This window comes from Lynx rufus, unplaced genomic scaffold (genome assembly GCF_022079265.1).
Source record: "Lynx rufus isolate CCGP_SWC_20201006 ecotype Redwood Valley unplaced genomic scaffold, mLynRuf1.p SCAF_10, whole genome shotgun sequence".
Taxonomy (NCBI): Eukaryota; Metazoa; Chordata; class Mammalia; order Carnivora; family Felidae; genus Lynx; species Lynx rufus.
Window position 1 is genome coordinate 46,797,015 of NW_025814824.1, and position 18,509 is coordinate 46,815,523.

The window sequence follows — 18,509 nt, forward strand, 5'->3', positions numbered from 1 at the left end:
ATATGTCATTTAAATCCACTGTTAGTCCACTGCAATTATTATGAATCATTCATAAAAACATATGAGATGCCTTTCTTTCCTTAAAAACTTTTATATTTGATGGCAAGTCATTTCACTGTGCTTTTACATCCTGGACTTCCTGTCTTGCAGCATGTTTCATTAATGACACAAGTCCATTTCAATGTGTGTAACATGTCACCTAAATTCCTTCAAGGTAGATGGCGTTTATTATTCTTTTTTGTATTCCTTGCCACGCCTGGTGCATAGATGTACATGGTGTATGTAAATGCAGAGCTCAAACTTTTAAGCAACAATATATACTTTCCCTTTTATTGTATGGGTTTCGACAAAAGACATGTTTTAAAATAAACCAAACAGTAATGATATACCTTGAATAAAAATCTTTATCACACAAGTCTTTAAGAGGTTATTAGTCACAAAATCTTCTCTATATTAATGGGATGCTCTTTTAAATATGAAGTTTGAGACACTATAATTCCTACCCATCCAAACACCTGACATTTGGCCACAGTTTTACATAACTGGCCTTCTGATGACAGCTTAATGGATCAGGTCTTTCTTTCATATGCTTATTATATAATGTGATGATATAACCATATTTTTGCTAATAGTCCTTCCTTTGCTTCCATGTTTCTTGGGCTTTTACATATTTAGTTTTGTGCAATTTGTGGTCTTGTGATAGTTATCTGTACATGCAAGTTCCCCTCTAATCAGCACAAAAATCATCATGTATCTTTTTCCAGCACTTGCACTGAAGAAAAAAGCCCTGGTTTGAGTACAATGGAGACAATAGCGAGGCTCAAAGGTTGAAGACAAAAGATTCTGCAGAAATTAAAGGAAAAGCTGCTAAAGGGCATGACAGCTCTTTTTGTTATTTTCTGGGCTGTAATTTATGAAATCAGTTTTCATTCTGAAAGTTCCCTAATTTTCTCCCTCTTCAGTCTAAGATATAGCACACATGAGTATTGAAGACAGACGGCCCCTCAAAATGATTCAATCAGGTGGTATTTGTAATGAAGCTGCAGGCTGTCACTTGGATTTCATAGTCTTCTATCTTTAGCTACAGAAAACTGTTTGTAACAGTTCCCTAAGCTTCGTTCACCAACACGGGTGCAGCACATTGTTTTGGGAATAAGATAGTCTCTCTAATTCCTAGTTATAAATGATTTACTTAAAGCAAATCCCCATTCCTATATGGCCCAGCTGCTGCGAAGCTCTTTGGAAAGATGTCTCTTTATTCAGGTTCAAATATCCTTGGAAGGGCTAGAGGCCATCATAATTTTGTTTTTAGTATTAAAACAGGGTCAAACCTTTTGTATTATTAAGTGTGGGAATTCATGGTGGTGGGAGAAGACAAGAATGTTGCCATCGAAAATAATAGAAAAACCTCCTAAATGATGCACACGCACACACACACACACACACACACGCACACATGCACACACACACACACACACACACAGATAAATAATTTAAAACATCAATAAGCTGTGGAAGCAAGGAGTGCTCAAGGTGTGAAATTTACCAAGAAGGAAGAAATTTTAAGGTGTGAACTGAGGATTTGCATCCCTCTGAGGTCAGCCTAATCCTTAGTGTGCGTTAAGAATCTGGGAGAAGGCCATGCAGAGGGCACTGACTGAAGGACAGAGAAACTAGGGGAGTGTTTCAAGACCCCACAGCGAAGAGTAACACAGTTGGAGAGTTGAGAAGAATCAAACATAGAGACAATTTGCCCTTCAAGATTTTTTGTTTAATTGTAAAGCTGGGATGGGTGAGAGTGTAAAGAATGAAGCCCAAACCTCGAAAAGTATAATTGAATTCCTAGGATTTCATAGGATTCATAGTTTCATAGGATTTAGGAAGAAAAGACCCATTTAGGAACGGGTCTGTGGGAGCAATAGAGAAGAGCTACAAGTTCTCCAGGGAATGATGTAGTAACTTTTTAATTTTTAAAAAATTTTTTAAATTAAAAAATTTTTAATGTTTATTCATTTTTGAGAGACAGAGAGAGACAGAGCGTGAGTGGGGGAGGGCAAAGAGAGAAGGAGACACAGAATCTGAAGCAGGCTTCATGCTCTGAGCTGTCAGCACAGAGCCTGACGCAGGGCTGGAACTCACGGACCGCGAGATCATGACCTGAGCCGAAGTCAGACACTTAACTGACTGAGCCACCCAGGTGCCCAGTGATGGAATAACTTAAGATTTCTTGCCGCTTTCCCACCAGGGGTAGTTGCTGATCTGGACATGAATAGAGACTTGGAGTCCAGGGTCAGATCCTTCTAGAGGGCTCCTAACTAGAGACAGCATGGCAAGATAGAATGTGGTGATTTTTCCCTGCCTTTCGTATTATATCAATGGAATAATAATATATTCATTCTTTTGTGTCTGGCTTCTTTCGCACACCTTTTGTTTTAGAAAATCATGTATGTTATTGCCTATATTGGTAGTTTCTTCTCTTTAATATCATTGTGTAGAATCACTTTGTATGAAAATACCATAATTGCTTTATCTAGCCTTCTGTTGTTAGACACTTGAATTGTTTCTAGGTTTTGGCTATTATGAATAAAAATATCAGCATTATTATACATGTGCTTTTGTGGACATATACACATATTTATGAGTATGTACCAAGGAGAGAGGAATTGCTATATCACATGGTAGCCTATTTTCTATTTCAGTAGATGATGTCAGTGTTTTTAAAAAATGGTTGTAAAAATGTTTCTTCCCACTAGCAATGCATAAGGGTTGGATTTTCTCTATATTTTCACTGATATTTAATATTATTATTTTTTATTTAAACATTTTGGTGAGTGCATAATCATAATGTCAGTTTGGATTTAATTCGTATTTCTCTGATGAGTAATGATAGTAATGGTGTTGAGTTCCTTTTCATCATTTGAATGTCTTAATTCATGAAGTAACTGATCATCATTTTTAAGTTTGGATTCTTTGTCTTTGCTTTGTTGATTTGTAGGAGAATTTTATACAGTCTTTATATAAAGCTTTTATCACATACTTGTATTTTAATATCTTTCCCAATCTTTGGCTAGCCTATTCACTTCTTAATCGTGATTTTCGGGAACAGACTTCTTAATTTTAATGAAATTCAGTATATCATTTTTATATTTGTTTTTGTTTTTTTTTCTGTTCAAGAAAGATTTGCCTACACCCAGGTTGTGAAGATATTTTTATGTTTTTCTTCCAGAAGTTTGATTGTTTTAATTTTGTATTTAGGACTGAGATCCAATTCATTTTTGAGTATGGTCTAATATAAATCTTAAGGATTGTAATTTTTTCCATATGGTTAACTAGTCATTCTAACATCACTGTAGAAAAGGGCATTTCTCCCCCACTAATCAGGTAACTAATTCAGGTGACTGTGTGTTCTTGGATTATTTCTAGGTGTTCTTTTCTCTTCCATTTACCTATTTGTCTAACATCATGCAACTGACTCCTTAATGTAACTTTTTAATGTCTTATTCTACTTGCTTTATTACATATGGGTATGTATGTATGTATCTATTATTGCAATTTTCTCTTCAATAATGTATCCATTTTGGTTTTGTTAAATATTTCTATGTGTGTCTTTAAAGGGCGTGCAGTTGGATTGGGCTCCTTTAATTTTCTTTCTATCCCTGATTTTAAGTTAGAGTCATCAATCTTTATGTAATTTGTTATTTTTTTAATTTATAAATTTTAATGTTTATTTTTGAGAGAGAGAGAGAAAGAGAGAGAGAGAGAGAGAGACAGAGCATGAGTGGGGGAGGGGCAGAGAGAAAAGGAGACACAGAGTCCCAAGCAGGCTGCAGGCTCTGAGCTGTCAGCAGAGTCCGATGCAGAGCTCCAACTGTGAGAGTATGACCTGAGCCGAAGTCAGATGCTTAACTGAGCCATCCAAGCGCCCCTATAATTTGTTATTTGTAGGTTTGTGTGTTAAATCTACCATCTTGCTATTTGTTTTACACTGGTCCATCTGTTCTTTTTTTTTTTCCCTGCCTTTTTTGGCTTTAGTATTTTTATCTCATTTTATTTCCATCATAAGTTTCTTCACTGTATCTCTTATTTTATGCTTTTTGTGGGTTGCTCTAAGGTTTATAATATATATTGTTAATGTATCACATCCCACGTTCCAGTAACATTTTACTTCCTCATTAAGAACCTTGGTATATAATACTTTTTTTCCTCCCTTCTATTCTCTCTGGAGAAGATCTTGGTATTTGAAACCAAGATCTGAATACTAGGTGTGCTCATTGCTGTTGGGGTGTCATTGCTTCCGGGACCTTTCAGCTGAAAGAGCAAGCAAATGTATGTATATAAACTTCTTTATCTCTATAAACTAAATACGAGCGCATTCTGATAGCTGCAACTCTAATCCATTACCAGATGAAACCTCACTGACTTTGGACTTCCCTCCAATAAGGAGAAAGCTGGCACCCACCACTCACTGTCCATTTATTTAATTGTTCAATTTTAGTATTTATGTACAGAGATCAGAATCATTCACCTGTACCCTATGGGAAACAACTTAATGAACAAGAGTATAGGATTTATGTACAATTTCCTTTCTCCTTATTTTTACAAATTCCATTCATTTCCAAAGTTACTGAAGTATATTATTCCCCCACCCTGTTAGGTGAGTTTGCTTCATACCTTTATACTGCAGATAGATAGTTTTATCACATTCTGTGTTTCCTCTCAGGAGACCCTAATCTTTTAAATGATTTTTCTCTAATTTGCATACATTAAGTTCACTCTTTATGCTTTAAAATTCTATGGGTTTTTACAAGCGTACAATGTCATCGTGGTCGGTCATTACAGGTGTTAAACAAATGCCTAGTATCATCCAGAATAATTTCACAGCCTTAAAATCCTTTGTGATTCACCTATCCCTCCCTCTTCCTCCCAACTCCGACATTTACTGATCTTTTTGCTTCTATATAGTTCTGCCATTCCCACAATGTTATAATTGTAATCATACATTATGCAGCTTTTTCAGACTGACTTCTTTCACTTAGCATAATCCATTTAAAATTCATTCATGCCTTTTTCATGTTTGATAGCTCATTTTTTAATTGCTGAATAATATTCTATTGTATGCATATAGCACAGTGTGTTTACTATTCACCTGTTGAAGGATATCTTGATTGCCTTCAGTTTTTTGTACGTGATTTTGAATAATGCTGCTATAAACATTTACATGTTGGTTTTTATGTAGACATAAGTTTTCCCATCAGTTGGGTAAATACCTAAGAGCACGATTGCTAGATCAGATAGTAAGACGGTGTTGGGCTTTGTAAGAAACTGCTAAACTGTCTTTCAAAGTGGCTGTACTATTCATCATTCCCACGAGTAATGATTAAGAGTTCCTGTGGTTCGGCATCCTTCTCAGGAAGTGGTCATGTCAGCTTTTTGGATTTTAATTTTTTGAGTAGGTGTGTAGTGGTACCTCATTGTTGTTTTAATTTGCAATTTCCTAGAGAAATAGTGCTGAGCATCTTTTCCCACGCGTATATTTCATTCTTTATATCTTCTTTGATGAGGTGTCGCTTAAGATCGTTTTTCAAATTTTTAAATCAGGTTGTTTGTTTCTGATTGAGTTTCAGGTGTTCTTTGTATATTTTGGATAAAAATCCTTTATCAGATATGTACTGCCAGATATTTTCTTCCAGTCTGTAGCTCTTCTTCATGTTCTCTTAATATTTCTTTATTTTCTTTATATTCTCTTCCGTCTTTTGCAGAACAGACGTTTTTAATTCTAATAGAGTCCAGTTTATTAATTTTTCTTTCATGTGTCGTGTTTTGGTTTTATATTTAAAGACTCATCCCCAAATAAATGCTGCCTGGGTTTTCTCATACGTATTCTACAAGTGTTGCAGTTTTGCATTTTACGTTTGCATTTATGATTTGTTTCGAGGTAAACTTGTGAAATGTGAGGTTTGTATTTAGGTTGATTTTTTACCCTCATATGAACATACAATTGTTCTAGCACCATTTGTTGAAAACACTGTTGTTTCTCTGTTGCGTTGCCTCTGTCTTTTCTGAAAGATCAGTTGAATTTATTCATTTGAGTCTATTTCTGGGCTTTCTATTCTGCTCCACTAGTCTAATTGTCTGTTCTTCACCAATGCCACATTGTTTTGATTACTATAGCCTTAGAGGAGGTCTCAAAAAACTTTTCATAAAAACTTTAGATCTGGTTTGTCAGTATGAGTGAAATAGGCTACTGGCTTTTTGATTGAGACGGCATGAAGATCAAGTTGCAAGTAACATATTTTAACAGAATGGAGTTTTTCCATCCACGAACAAGGATAATCTCTTTAGATTTTCTTCCATTTCTTTCAAGATTTCAGAATCTTGAAGTTTTCCACATCTGGATACTGCACCTGTTTTGTTAAATTTCTACTTAAATATTTCATTTTTGTGTTATTGTAAATTTTTAAAATTTGATATTCCAGTTGTTCATTACTGGTATATAGGAAAACAGTTAACTTTTTTATATGAGTCTTGTGTCTTTCAACTTCGTTATACTCACTCTTAGTTCTAGGAGTTTGGGATTTATTTGTTTGTTTATTTATTTATTTACTTATTTACTTATTTATTTATTTATTTTCTACATAGACAATCATGCCATCTGCAAAGAAAAAGTTGTATGTCTTCCTCCCAGTTGGCTTTTTTTGGTTGGCATAATGTGCTCGCCAGGACTTCAAGTACAATGTTGTGAGCAACATTGGTGAATATTTCTTTGTCATCTAGCATTGGTGATTTCTGTGGTAACTCTGATGTTAGTCTGTCTTGTTCCTTTTGCTGATTATTATCTTTCAACAGTAGCTTAAATAAAACATCTTGGTGTTTTGTGGCCAATCTTACATTTTCCTAGAATACTATACTCTCTCAATTTACAGATTTAGTTCTTTTCTCACTTTAGGTGTTAAGCTTTTCATAAATATTTTAATGTATCTTCCATTTCACTTGATCTGTTTTCTACTTCAGACACACCTCTTTTCCTTGAGCCTAGCTGCTTTCCTTATTATTGGGTTCTCTCTGACTTAATATCTTTGCCTACATTGGACAGAGTCATTTCAGTCTTTTCCTCTATGAAAAGATCCAATTTTAATAATGACTGTGATGTTCATTGGTGATTCTAATTTACTTGTCACTTTAAGATTATTATTATTTTGTGTCCTTCTCTGTTTTTGTTAGTCTACAGTCTCAACTATGCCTTTGAATTAATTTCATGTTTGAAATTTAATATTATTGAATTATTCAGAACAAGTTGTCCTATATTTTAACTATATTTTAAAATGACTAGGGAAAAATCATTTCAATTCATGAATATTTCCTTCAGAGCTGGGCACTTTGTCTACCTTTCCCATAACAGGTTCTATTGTTTTTTCCTATTTCATACCTATGGAGAATAATTGTCTACCATTCTTTTTTTATATCACTCACGTTTGAACAGCAGCTCTCATATCCTCTTTTCTCTAAAACAGTCTTGGTGATTTTAACTTCCTTTCCCATTGGATATGAAACAATTTCCCCAAAATGAGCACTATTTTGTGAGTGGTTATTTTGTGTGATATAACCTCTTATGTAGCCTAATGGACGTGGACTGTGGAGAAATGTTACAGAAAAAGAGGAGCTGAAATGCTAGTACTTATTTTTAGAAATTCTGTACTCTGTTCTTTTTTCTAAGGTTTTGTTTAATGTCCTGTACCACAGTTTAGTTCATCTTGTCTGTGAGGAATATCCCATTATTGTGAGGGGACATTTCAAGATCTAGATCATTCCACAATTCTATGTTTAGATCTAAGGCTTTAGTTTTTCCAGGGAGACACTGTCCTACAGTTTACTTCTTCCCTTTTATCTCCCTCTCCCTCTATTCCTTTATACCATTCCATTAAACATAAAAAGACTGTGGCGTGGTAAAAATGATACTTGATTGTGAAACCAGAGTTCTGATTTGAAGATCTGGTTTTGACCTTAGCTATGTGACCTGTACCAAATTCCATTCTTATCTGAAAAATATTTGCACAGAAAGGTGATGAGAGTAAAGTGATTTCAACAATATGACTTCCACAGTTTATTTTAGTTATAGTGTTCCATAACTGTGAATTTCTGAACTTCCTGAGTCAATAGCTAAACATAAATTGTTGAATCTGTGAAACTTTATGTGGGCAGAAAATTACAAATAATTAAGTCTAACATTTATACATAACATATATATGAATAGCAAAATCCTCAATAGTTAAGAGAAATATGAATGGATAGGTTTACACACCCTAAAGCAGTCTTAAATAATGAGGTTTCTGGGGTGCTGGGTGGCTCACTTGAGTAAGTGTCGGACTTTGGCTCAGGTCACGATCTCATGGTTCATGAGTTCTATCCCCGCATAGGGCTCTCTGCTGTCAGAGCAGAGTCCACTTCGAATCCTCTGTCTCCCTCTTTTTCTGGCCCTCTCCCACTTGCTCTCTCTCTCTTTCTCTCTCTCTCAAAAATAAACACTTAAAAATATAATGAAGTTTTAAAATTTATATTAATAGAGTGATACAATTAAGTGGCAAATTGAGAAATTGTCTGATTATTCAGTCTCCCTCGTACTTTCGCCTGAAGTTTAGGCAACTAAGCATTGGAGAAAATTACTATCTAAGCAAACCAATTGAGATTGCATTTTTAGGCGAATTTGATACCTACATATAAGCAAATAAGCAATTTTTCATAGGTAAGAGAATCAGCCAAAATATATCTGATCCAGATAATTTTGCCCTGACTGACAGCTATATGTCTGTCTTATAACTTTGCTTTATATTTAAAAACAGATTTCTCTTTTGACTAGGTTGCTTTTCTAGAGTGATGGGCACTATGTTGTGAATTAATCCTCTATGCCGTTTCTTTTTAGTTAACCTGAAAAAGCTCCAGGTTACTTCACTTTTAGGCATAGCAGAAAGAAGGAGCAAGGGGGTTGCTTTTGTCATGTGGTAGTGGCATCATATGATATTCCCAGTCTGATCATGCATGAATGACTTAAATGGAAGATTTATTATGAGGAATATTTTCCTTACTTAAAACACTCTATTCTTACAGTGAAAGAGTAAGATATGGTTCTATTTGTAAACAACTGAAGCATAATATCTGCAATACATCATGTAAAGGTATAATCACTGTCAAAGTGCCAAGGTACCATCACAGAAAGTGACTGCTGTAATTGACAAGAGATGGTGATCAGGCTCCAGAACCATTTGCTGATTGCATATTCATGATTCCACTTTGTAATATGCTGCAGTTACTCTGTGAGTTATTCTAAATGGATGTTTTAACATCACTAGACTGACACTCTGCATTCTGAAATTTGCAAGTCTAATCTTTAACACATCTCTTTCTGCTTTGTCTTGGAATGTCTAACTCGTGAAATGAGAACTTAGCTATTGGCCTGAATAAGAGGTTGCATGTTTATGCCATTGAAACAGTGCAGTCAAATGAATTCAGCCCTTTTTGAATTCACTCCTGAAACTCTGCCTTTTTACAACTTTAAAGTAAACATTGGCAGTCAGTTAAAACTAACTTCTATATGTGGTGATTCTCATCAGCACTTTTACATGGCCAATCATTTTAGTCTCTCACTGAGAGATATTTATATAGCTATGGACAATAACTATTTTAAATATTATCACACTGGAGTCATCTCTAGTGTTTCATCCTATGTGTCGTATTGTGTTTTCCCCCACCTTGACAAACTGATTTTGAAATGTATGGGGAATATATACAAATTATCCTCAAATAATGTAGAATGTGGATTTACAAAATGTAAATATATCAGCATTTATGAGAATTAAATGCAGGTAGTACAGAGAATAAAACTAGTGTGTCCCAATAATGAACTTTTGATTTAATTTCTGTTCCTTATTATGGTAGGAAAAAGTAACTGGGTTTATGAAGAAATCTATAAATTATACCACAAACCTTTTCACTAGGCTGAAGAAGAGGCTAAGAGGAGATGTGGGAAGCCAAGATAGCACTCAGAGGAAAGGAGATTAAGTCTCTTTTTTTAAAAAGTAGGGCATGTTTGAAAATGTATTCAAGTTCTTAATTTAATATAAGAAAGTCCAGATTGATAAATAGATTTTATGAGGTATAGGAATTAGAACAGATCTATGTTTCTATTGGTTTCAAAATTTGATGTAGTATTTCTCAAGTGTTTTAATTTCCCTAAGTAAGATTATACACATAAATATAGTTTTTAAAATAGGCATTTTATGAAAGTATGGTACATATATATAAAAGTACATAAATATAGAAGTATAGAAATCAAGAATGCATGGCTCAGTGAGCCTTTTATGAAGTGCACATGGCTCTAACACTTTGGATTTTAAAACCATTCTATAAAAAAATTATCTACCTCTCAAGAAGATAAAGATGCAGGAATATTCTAAGTATACTTTTTCCAAACTGCGTCCTTTAACATGAGAGTCAAAGAGTGAATAAGATTGAGATTATCTCTGGGGTAATTTTAGAGTAGAAGTAATGATACTTCTGGATTTAATTGAAACTGGATTTAAATGAAACCAGTAGGCTCTTCTGTCTGGAAGTTTGGCAAAACCTTGATGGTAAAGTCAATCATGAGTAAGTCATGCTAATCATAATGAAACTTATGATATAGTCCTCAACCCAAATCATAGTTTAATTTCTACAGTTATGTTAATCTCCACAGTTAGGTGGACATAACACATCTTAATGTTCATGTTTTTTCTTCATAGCTTTATGCAGATGCTTCTTTCTAATCTTATATGCCAAATACACCCGAAGACTGCCATAATTATTTCAAAAGCCATGAACTCCATTCCGTATTAGAAAGACTATTTCCAAAAAGTTATTTAAAATCGGAAGAGAACACTTGGAAAAATTCATCTAAAAGAACAAATTTATACCATTAGAAGATTTCCCTTTCATTTCATTTCCCATCTAGGACCTACTCATTTATTTTTCCAAAAAAAATTTACTCCATACCCTTTATATGCCTTCCTTTGTTTCAAGTGTTGAAAATTAAAAAAAAAAATGATTTCAGAGTATTTGCCCTCAAAGAGCTTACAGTCTCTGTAAAGGTGTTTAAGGTTGTAGATCAAAGAGGTCTCCATTTATCCACTTATGCAACAAATAATTATTGAATTCCTTCTGTGTGCCAAAAAAAATGATAGGCATTTTGGATAAAGCATTTAATAAAATAGACAAAACTCTTGCCTAAACTTTTAGAGCTTATATTCTGTAAAGGCAGAAGGTGAAAGGCAAAGTATATTAATAATCATGAAATGTGGTAGATTGACCATATTTTTTGACTTTAACTAATTATCTTACTCTATCTAAGCCTCCTTGCAGTATGGCTTTGCACACACCTTGAATACAGGCTAGTTTTTAAACTTGCTTTGGAAAACAGAATGTGTTGGAAGTGACAGTGTGATGGTTCCACACCTGGGCCAAAGATGTCTTGTACATTTCTACTCTGTCTCTGAATATTTCTTCTCCCACGAGAATAAGCTGAGACACCATCCTAGACTAAGATGCGCCTATCCAAACCAAAGGTAGACCTCGGATGATAAGTTAGCTTAGCCAAGAACACTGAGTCGAGTAGTAATCAGCAGAGCTATCTGGGCCACCCACAGACTCATGTATGCCACTGAGTCTTGGTGGTCATTTGTTATGCAGCATTATTGTGGCAATAGACCATGGACACGTGTGGCACATAGGCAATGAAGGTGACAAAAGGGAAAAGTAAACAAGAGACAAGGTTGCAAAGATTGGGGGTAGGAGAGATGGCCAGAAGTGCTTCAGGGAAAATCTGAAGTAAAAATCTGAAGCCAAGTGGGTGTCTGGTGGAATGCCATTCTGGGCATAGGGAACACCGAGGGCAAAGGCCCTGAGCAAATAGAATGGCTGAAATACTTAAGCACTGAAAGCCTATCAGTGATGTTAGATTAGAATGTGCTAGAAAAGTAAAAAGATATGAGATCAAAGTCTTGTAAGACTAGGGGAGAGGACGAGAACATATAGGATTTGGTAGGTCATTGTAAGGTGTTTGGATTTTCTCTGAGAGGGGAATTTATTGGGGTGTACTGATGAATGAGTTCTGATATAAATGTTGCCAATATCGCTCTGCATTTATTTTATTTCATTTTTTATTGTGTATTTATTTTTGAGAGAGAGAGAGAATGAGCTGGAGAGGGGCAGAGAGAGAGAGAAAGGGAGACACAGAATCTGAAGCAGGCTCCAGGTTCTGAGCTGTCAGCACAGAGCCCGACGCAGGGATTGAACTCACGAGCCCTGAGATCGTGATCTGAGCTGAAGTCGGATGCCCAACTGACTGAACCACCCAGGCACCCCTGCACTTATTTTAAAAATAGATTAAAGAGGATCAAGAATGGTAGGAAGACAACTTAGAAGACAATACAATAATCTAAAAAGATAGTAGTGCTAATCTCCATTCATGATAAAAACTCTAAGTAAACGAGGAGTTGAGGAGAATATTCTCAACCTGATAAAAACTATCTGCAAAAATCCTGTAGTTAACATCATACAATAGTGAGAAGCTTGAAAGTTTCACACTAAGATTAGGTAGAAGGCAAGGATTTCCTCTGTCATCACTCTTTTTTAACATCATAATAAAAATTATTGCCAATACAATATTCAAGACAGCAAATAAAAGGTATACAAACTGGGAAGGAAGATATAAAACTGTCTGTTCACAGATGACATAATCATCTATGTAGAAAATTCAAAAGAATTAAAAAAATAGCTCCTAAAATAATAAGCAATTATATAGCAAATTTGCGGGATACAAGATATGCAAAAGGCGATTGCTTTCTTATATCCTGACAATGGAAAAGTAGAATTTGAAATTGAAAACACAATATCATTTACATTAGCATACAAAAAATGAAATACTTGGGTATAAATCTAACAAAATATGTGCAAGACATATATGAACAAAACTATAAAACTCTGATGAATGAAATGAAGGAACTTAATCAATGGAGAAATATTTCATGTTCATAGGAAGACTCAATATTGTCAAGATGTCAGTTCTTTCCAACTTGATCCATGATTCAGTGCAATCCCATCAAATATCCCAGCAAGTTGTTTTGTAGATATCAAGGAACTGATTCTAAAATTTATATGGAGAGATAAAAGACCCAGAATGGCCAATACAATATTGAAGAAGAACAATGTTGGAAGTAAAGAAAATAAAAGAGAAAAGATAAATGAAAACAACAAAAAAAGATAAATCCATGACCTAATCCTCACACTTTATACAAAAGATAACTCAGAATGAATCACAGATTTAAATGTAAAATGTAAAACTGTAAAACTTTTAGAAAAAAATCAGAGAAAACTTTCAGGTTCTGGGGCTAGGCAAAGAGCTCTTAAACTTGATATCAAAAGCATTACCCATAAAAAGAACTAATAAATTGGATCTCATCAAAACTTAAAACATTTACTCTGCCAAAAACCTTGTTAAAAGTACGAAGAGAATAAGCTACGGACTGAGAAAATATTTGTAAGCCACGTATCCAAAAAAAGACTGGGACCTAGAGTATACACAGAAAAAAAAAAAAAATCTCAACAATAAGATTAACAGTCCAAATAGAAAATGAGCAAAAGTCATACACAGACATTTTATTGAAGAGGATATACAGATGACAAATAAGCACATAAAAAGATGTTCAGCATTACCATCAGCCAAATGCAAATTAAGGCCACAGTAGAATAGCTCTGCATGCCTATCCAAATGGCTAAATTTTTAAAAAATGTTGGGGAAGATACGGAGAAATTGGATCACTCATACACTGTTCATGGGAGGACAAAATGCTAAGGCCACTCTGGAAAACAATTTGATATTTCATATAAAACATTCAACTACCATATATGCCTCAGCAATTGCATTCTTTAGCATTTATCTCAGAGGTATGAAAACCATATTTACACAAAAGCATTCTTAACAGTCTTATCCATAATAAACACAAACTGGAATCAATTCCCATGTTCTTCGGTAAGTGGTGAAACTGTGGTGCATCCATACCACAATTGGAATATTAATTAGCAATCAAGAGGAACAAATTATTGGCATAAGCAACAACTTGAGTGAATCTTTTTTTTTTTTTAATGTTTCTTTATTTTTGAGAGAGACAGACAGAGTGCAAGTGAAGCAGGGGCAGAGAGAGAGGGAGACACAGAATCCAAAGCAGGCTCCAGGTTCTGAGCTGTCAGCACAGAGCCCAACATGGGGCCTGAACCCACGAACCAGCTTTGGATCATGACCTGACACGCTTAACCGATTGAGCCACCCAGGTGCTCCAACAACTTGAGTAAATCTTAAGGGAATTATACAGAGAGAAAAAAACAATATCAATAGGTTATATACTCCATGGATTTATTTATATAATATTCTCGATATGACAAAATTATTTAGATGGAAAACAGATTAGTGGTTACTAAGGATCAGATAGACATTGAGATTGGGGAAGGAAAGTGGTTTTTTTTAATTTTTTTTTTTAATGTTAACGTTTATTTATTTTTGAGACAGAGAGAGACAGAGCATGAACGGGGGAGGGGCAGAGAGAGGGAGACACAGAAACGGAAGCAGGCTCCAGGCTCTGAGCCATCAGCCCAGAGCCCGATGTGGGGCTCGAACTCACGGACTGCCAGATTGACCTGAGCTGAAGTCGGACGCCTAACCGACCGAGCCACCCAGGCGCCCCAAGGAAGGTGGTTTTTATCATAGAGGGCAGCAAAAAAGATCCTTGTCATGATAGAGCTGTGTTTTGTTTTGAATATGGTGGTAGAAATACATACCTGAAACTGATAAAATCATATAAAACTACATAAACACACACACACGTACATTTAAAGCTGGTGAAACGTGAATAAGATTTATGGATTATATCATTGTCAATTTCCTGGTTGTATATTGTATCGTAGTTACCATTGGGAGAAATTTACTAAAAGGTACTTGGGATATCTCTGTATTATTTCTCATAATTTTATGTGACTCTATATGTCAAAATAAATAGTTTAATTAAATAATAGTTAAATGTATAATTATCATAGGACTGATCAATTCCACTTTTACCCATGAAAAGGATAATATATGTCCATGGAAAGATCTGTATACAAATGTTCATAATAGTATTATTGATGATCGTGAAAATCTGGAATTATTGAAATACCCGTCAACAGATGAATGAATAAATAAATTGTGGTAAATCCATACAATGGAATTCTGTTTGGCAATAAAAAGAACAAATTACTGGTACACAAATAACATGGATGACTTTCAAAAACATGTTGAGGAAAAGAAGCCAGATACAAGAGAGCGATTACTGTATGAATCCGTTAGTATTCATTTCTAGAATAGGGAACGCTAATCTATGTTATCAGGAAGATCAGTGGGCCTGGTCCCGAAGTGGGAGTTTGAGCACCCCTGGTCAGAAGAGGACTTTTTGAGAAGTGATGAAATCTTGTACATTTTGATTATACTGATGATTGTAAAGATGTATACATTAATCAAATTGTATGAAATTATATGATTAAAATCATACATTTTATTTTTTGTGAAAGCTACCTCAGAAAGGGGTTTTAAAAGAAAACTTACATCCTTGTGAGATAAATCATATGAAGTTGTGTACTTATTTCATGTAAAGAAAGTCTCCCAGATAAGGTGACATTTGTCCAGAGACATGACATCAATGAGAGTGAGAAAATATCTTAGTGAGAAATGTGTGCAGTAAGAACAGAAAATACACATCCCTCACCGGAGATCCAGCTTAGTGTATTCACATGTCCCTGAGGCCAGCGCGACTGGGGTGAGTGGTAAGAAACAAGGTCACGTATGTAAGGGCAAGACAGATGGAGGCAGGGGTGGGCACATAACATTCAAAGTCATGTAGGCTGTTATTGTGAGTGAACTGGTCAGCCTTCAGACGGCAGAAGAATAACATGCTCTAACTATATTTTAATGGGGTTACTTTGCCTATTTGTAAAGAATAGTGTCTGATCAGACCAGATGGGAAATTATATTTCCTGTCTTTTAAGATCTTTAATCCAGGTTTCATTTCTGTGAAATGAATATTTGTTCAAGTCCCAGGAATCAACTGGACACCCAAGATGTTCTCCTGTGAGTTCATTTCAGAGCCTGTCTACTAAAATAAAATAGGCTCTCTACTTTCCTATTCCCTTGACATTTGAGAGATAAAATGTTATTTTTATAGATATTCCAAAACCAATAAAATAAATAATTACAAAAATCTTGGTATATAAAATATCTAAGTAACTGCATCATGGTTGTAAAAATGCCCAAAGTGACTTCAAAATGATTACATATGCCACACATTGGAGGGAATTTGTTGGTGCTTTTAAAAATGATTTTTTTTTGTTTTGTGTGTGAATAAAAATAGCACAGACCCAAGGACAGCCACATGGAGCCATCAGAGAACATAAGTCACAAAACACGTGATTAACAAAACAGTATCAAGTCAATACAAACCAGTTAATTTTGCTAATGACTGCCATGCATGGTAAAAATAGACAGTGAGCTCTCTTCTGGCATAATTAACAAGCACATGTCTACCATGGAGCATAGAAATTATAGTAAATAGTAAATGGGAAAAGAACAAGAAGAGTGGGAATGAGGAGGCAGAAGAACAGGAGCAATTGCTCAGACGCAGAGCCCAGCATTTAGCCCATCAGTAACATGGAGCCTGGCAGTGTGATGGAAGAAAATCTGCGAAAGTAAATACCTAACGCACATGGCCCAGAAGGGTCCAGAATCAGGTCACAGTGATCACAAACACCTTTCTAAGAAAAAGAGTCCACTTATTGACAACTGTTCCAGAGAAGTGTTAACCAGATGGTTATTAGAGAGTCAGTTTATGTGTTCAGTCTGGCCTTAACACACCTAATTTTACTTCTTGGTCTTTTATGAAAAACTTGGATTCCTTCTTTGAAAAAATATTGAAACAAATAATTTTGGTGTTGTTTTCAAGAGAAAAAAAAATGAGTGCTTGTCTGAATTGGGTGTATTCTCTCTCTCTCTCTCTCTCTCTCTCTCTCTCTCTCTCTTTCTTTATTGACATTGATATAATGATGTGTTTGTCCATTCTGGAAAAATGTCCTTTTTCAACCAGCTTATGTCTCATCATCAGTAGCAGAAAACAGCATAGCTATTTCATCCATTATTAAGGTAGTAATGTTCAGCTGAAACACAAACATTTATCAACGTCCTCTGTGACTGCCTCAAAAATTGTCATGCAAGTGCACATTCATTTAACAAGCATTTCCTCACAACCTACTGTGGGCAGGGGATACAGGGACAGATAAAACCAAGTCTTTGTCATTAGCTTAATAATCCATTGTGGAGGATAGCTTATAAATACATAATTAAAATACTCAAAGCAGTTTAAAATTTACTGAACCCCAAGACACTTTTGTGGAACCTTCGGACAAGGTGGTTTATCTTGTTATACACCACTAGAGTACCTGGCACTCATCCTTATGTAATTGAAATTCATTCATTCATTCATTCATTCATTCGTTCGTGCAATGTTATTTTGAGTGCCACTTAGCATGTGCATGACGTTTTCAAGGTTGTGGGTGGCGTCCAGAATCATAAACAAATTCACCACCTTCATTGAGCTCATATTATGTTGTTGAAGACAGAGAAAAACAATAAACAAATAATATAATTTTGTTTTGTTTTCTAACAAGCTCTGGTCTTATTAAAGAAAAATTCTGCGTGATTTACTTTTCACCAGTCTGTTCTGGCGACTGGTGCTTCGACTGATACCAGACTCATCTGGATCAATAATCGTCAGTATGCACACTCTGTAGTATTTCTCACATGCTGGACCCAATTCAGTAGCATTTCTACTGTCGTGATGAACACCAGTTTTGGCTGACATGGCGTAGTTTTCTATTTCAGCTTTCCTCGAGGCTGGGTAGTTGTTGGCAAGGATGACCAGTTTCGCTCTGCCATGTCTAACCATTTTCATAGTCTGCTTGTACCCTAGCATGTACTTTCCGCTTTTCATAACGAGTTGGAGCCTAGAGTTGATGGACTCCGGTGACTTTTTCGTCTTCTTTGCAGCCACCATCTTCCTGCCTTTGGTGCGGGAGGGACCCGACCAAAAGCAGCTGCCACGATGGCCGGGAGAGAGAAAGGCAACAGATCATATAATCTTAAGTCATGCTAGTCATTAAGAAGAAAAGCAAGGGGCACAGTTCCTGGGTGGCTCAGTCACTTATGTGTCCAGCTCTTGATTTCTTTGGCTCAGGTCATGATCTTGGGGTTCGAGAAATCGAGCCCCATGTCAGGCTGGGTTCTGACAGTGTGGAGCCTGCTTTGGATTCTCTTTCTCTTCCTCTCTTTCTGCCCCTCCCCTGCTCATGCCTGCTTTGGATTCACCCTTTCCCTCTCTTCTGCCCCTCCCCTGCTAGTGCTTGCACCT

The 18,509-nt window shown here is 35.6% G+C and overlaps 1 pseudogene; it reads right to left on the bottom strand.

Annotated features, from left to right (window-relative positions):
- Window positions 1-17,802: 17,802 nt before the first annotated feature.
- On the bottom strand, window positions 17,803-18,155 carry LOC124525789 (60S ribosomal protein L30-like; annotated as a pseudogene).
- Window positions 18,156-18,509: the final 354 nt, after the last annotated feature.